We start from the raw sequence: 3,830 nt of genomic DNA on the forward strand, positions 1-3,830 counted from the left end.
CGCTCAGGCTGTCCCCACAGTAGTTTGGGGGCTGCACCCCCAGGGGCCCTATGTCCCCACAGCAGGAGGGCCCTGGGGGAGCTGGTTCAGCTTCCCCTGCTCTGCTTCTGGGTCGCTTTGTGCCACGCAGGAGAAGGAAGGGTGTGGCTGGGGGGGGGGGCAGCAGACTGAGGACGGGAGGGAGCTGGTAGGCAGGCAGGGGGGCGAGGGAATATGGAGGGGGCTGTGCCCCAGAAGCAAATAATTGGGGAGGGCTCTGGGGACCCTGGTGCCCTAGAGTGGATGCTTGGCAGGTCCCCAGATGATATTTTCTGTTGTGAATAACTGGTTGGTAACTTCCTCTGTTTTTATTTTCCTGTCTCACAGCTTCTGAAAAAGGAATGCCAGTGCAGGAACCATCCCGTGGGGAACCATTACAAGTGGTGGTATGTTAATTCCATGGGGAATCCATTCCCCACATGTGCCATAGAGGACGGGGGGGGGGGAGCAGGCCCGCCTCACCCCAGCCCCAAATAATTGGGGAGGGCCCAGGGGACCCCGGTGCCCTAGAGTGGATGCTTATGCCAGGAAAATGTCCTTTGTCTCTCCCAGGGCCATGGTTTGGGAGGAAAGGCTCCGGCCCACCACCACCACCACCAGAAGCAGCAGCCCAGCGGTGCAAGGGGGAAACTCCGAGTGTGCAGGTATGCTGTGATTTGATTTTACCAACCAGTAATATCAATAATCCAATTTTATTACGCAAAACCAAGAATATCTATGGTGATCCGTTGTTGCAGGGGCCGAGGGCCGGTGCCTGCTCTGCCCATTGGGCAATCTGGCTCTGCTTGGAGATGCATCCCAGAATTCTCCCCACCCCATACGCCCTTCCTTCCTTCAGACGGAAGCGGACATGGTGTGTGGAAGTGGACCAGGGGAAGAAGTGGCTCTCCCGTTGCTGGGGGTGGGGATTGCCATTTCCTCATGCCAGCAATGGGACAGCCAGCTGGAGGAGGAAGGCCGGATTTAGATAGTCCTGTAGTTAACCCATATTTCTCCTAATTTCTCTAGGGATGAGGCTTCAGATCCGGCTCCCGGGACGAAGAGCAAGATACCATCCCGGCGGTTCCCGGCTGAGGACCCTCGCGCCCGTTCCCCACTGCCCCGTCTCCGTGCGGCCATGGCTCCTCCCCGGCCCTGCCTGCCACAGAAGCAGCAGACGAGGTTTCCTCCAATTCGAAGAACATCTCGAGTTATTTCGGAGAGGGAGGAAACCTTGGCTGCTGCTTCTGAGCAAGGCCGGCCAGGGCGGATCCAAGACGCCCGTACGGAGGCGGAGGCCAGGTTTGGGGAACTTGTAAGATCAGGTAGGAGGAAATGCCCCCTTCCCAGGTCGCCCACCCTCCTGCCCCAGACTGGGGCTAGCGCCAGCTGATGTCTCCTTTGCTTTGCAGCGAGGGAACGACTCAGCCTCGGAGCCGCTGCATCCTGGGAGGGACTGGAGCCCAGGTGGAGGATACCTGCCTCTGAGGTAATGGGACAGGGGGAAGGAGGGGGAAGGAGATAATGGGACAGGGGGAAGCAGCCCTTAGCGTGGAGTTCTCCCCTGCTTTAAAGATCCCTTCTTTCTTGCAGCATCTCCCCCCTGCACCGCTGTGGCTGCTGCCCAAGCCTCCCCCCAGAAGACCATTATAGAAGATACTAAAATCTTTTGGAGGAAATATTGGGAAGAGTTGGGAGGAGAAAAGCTGACAGAGTGAAAGAAAGAAAGACAAGACTGAAATTTCCTACTACAAACGACGTGATTAACAGACATCAGCCTGGGAGCCGCCGCATCCCGGGAGGGACTGGAGCCCAGGTGGAGGATACCTGCCTTGGAGGTAATGGGACAGGGGGAAGGAGGGGGAAGGAGATAATGGGACGGGGGGGGGGGAGCAGCCCTTAGCATCGAGTTCTCCCCTGCTTTAAAGATCCCTTCTTTCTTGCAGCATCTCCCCCCTGCACCGCTGTGGCTGCTGCCCAAGCCTCCTCCCAGAAGGCTGTAGGATGTTCCTGGCTACCTGCATGAAGGTTAAATCTCCCCCCTGCACTGCTGTGGCTGCTGCCCAAGCCTCCCCCCAGAAGAAGACTGTAGGATGTTCCAGCGGAACCAGAGACTTTTTTAGTAGCTTTGATTGCTCAGCTATCAGTGGCTGCTGCCCAAGCCTCCCCCCAGAAGACCATTGTAGGAAAGAGGTACCTCTGGAAGGCCCTCTAGTGACGTACCAGCAGCTCCCCAACCCACAGTGAGAGGGACCTGTTCCTTTGATCACCTGGGGCAGGGATGCCCTACTGTTCTTACTTCCTCAGGTCCTTTGTGGATTCCAGGTCACTGTACCCATCCCTATAGGCCAAGACATGCGCTGGCACCAAGGCCTGCAGAACCCCCTTCCGGACTTTGCAAGGACCATGACCCTGACTTCGCCTCTACAGGCTCATCAGGCTCTACAGGCTTGTCCTCTCCTCCCTTAAGTTGTCTAATCCTCTTTTAAAGAGGGACACAGTACAAGTTGAGCGTCAACGGGGAATGGGAGAAGAACCTTCCTGCCTGAGAGCAGAAAGGAGATGCTCTCGTCCGGAAGTGGGTGGGCCAAGCTTTCTTTGGGAGCAAGGGCAGGGCAGGGGCATTGGGCATCCATTCCCCACGTCTGCCAGGAGGATCCCAAGTCCTCCTTCCTCCACAGGGCCACGCTTCAAGAGATGGTTGTCCGTTGCCACTTCCCAAGCTGAAGGACAAGAGCGAAACTTCGTCATCCATGGTGTTCCAGTCCGGCCTTTCTGGATTGTAAAGTCCTTCCAAGTCGCTGGAGGAATCCATGCTGCTCGGTGCCTTGCGTGTCTCCAGGGATGCCACGCATGATGTCTGAATGTGCCAGTCCCTGACAAGAGGAGAAGGGCATCACTGGCATTCTTTCAATAAAGAAATTGGAGGAAATTGTTGCTTTCAATATGCCGAGGATCAAATAATATTTATTAATAAATATTGTTAAAATGAAAAATGAGCAGTTTTCTTTCCTTCTCTGACTGCTGCTGGGAGCTCTGCTTAAGAAGGCTGAAGCCAGTTCTCAACAGCTCCTTTGTGTCCTTGAAGCTGCAGGTGAAGTCTCTCCACCACCTCCCCCTTCAGGCTGCTGTTCAGCAGGTGAAGCTGATTCCTGACCCATGACACTATTCGCTGCCCCAAGGAGCCCCTACTCCTGCCAGTTGGGTGCCAACTTTCAGGGAGCAAGACGGTGGAAGTGTTGGACCAACAGGGGGAGGGGAGGCATGGACCTGTGAGGCATCTTCCCATGAGGATTTTCCATGAAGTCCATGTCCATGAAATTGGCCGTAGCCCACAATTTCTTTCTATTGTAGCCCAGGTCTGTAGGGCTGGTTTCTCTGGAGGTGTTACAGTGGGTGGTGGACACAACCAGGTCCTTGGAGAGGTTTGTGTGAGGCATCTGGAAATTAGCAAGACTAGCCAAGCCCTGGCTTCGTTGCCCACCAAAATCGAGGAAATTCTGTTTCTGGGCAGATTGCCAAAGCCCCAACATTCACTCTCCCTTTCCAAGTTGCTTGGGAAGACGGGAATCAGGCATAGCCCAGGTCTGTAAGGGGCTTCCCAGGCGCTTGGAGGGGGTGGTGCGAGGCATCTGGGCCTTAGCAGTACAAGCCAAGCCCTGGCTTTGTGTCTCACCAAAATTGAGCGAATTCTGTTTCTGGGCAGCTGACAGAGCCCCTCTTCGCTGGGCATGGGACTGCCACATGCCCTGGCCTCCACAGGAGACTCACAGTCCCTCTTCGTCTCTGTTCCTTTTGGTCCACTGTCAAAC

The 3,830-nt window shown here is 55.7% G+C and overlaps 1 long non-coding RNA gene across 1 annotated transcript; it reads left to right on the plus strand.

The window, feature by feature from the left end:
- Nucleotides 1–1,352: 1,352 nt before the first annotated feature.
- LOC144325025 (uncharacterized) lies at nucleotides 1,353–3,250 on the plus strand. The gene is made up of 3 exons (XR_013390311.1): nucleotides 1,353–1,507; nucleotides 1,612–1,856; nucleotides 1,965–3,250. It is a non-coding gene; the product is annotated as an uncharacterized LOC144325025 (long non-coding RNA).
- The last annotated feature ends 580 nt before the right edge of the window (nucleotides 3,251–3,830 follow it).

This window comes from Podarcis muralis, chromosome 13 (genome assembly GCF_964188315.1).
Source record: "Podarcis muralis chromosome 13, rPodMur119.hap1.1, whole genome shotgun sequence".
Classification (NCBI taxonomy): domain Eukaryota; kingdom Metazoa; phylum Chordata; class Lepidosauria; order Squamata; family Lacertidae; genus Podarcis; species Podarcis muralis.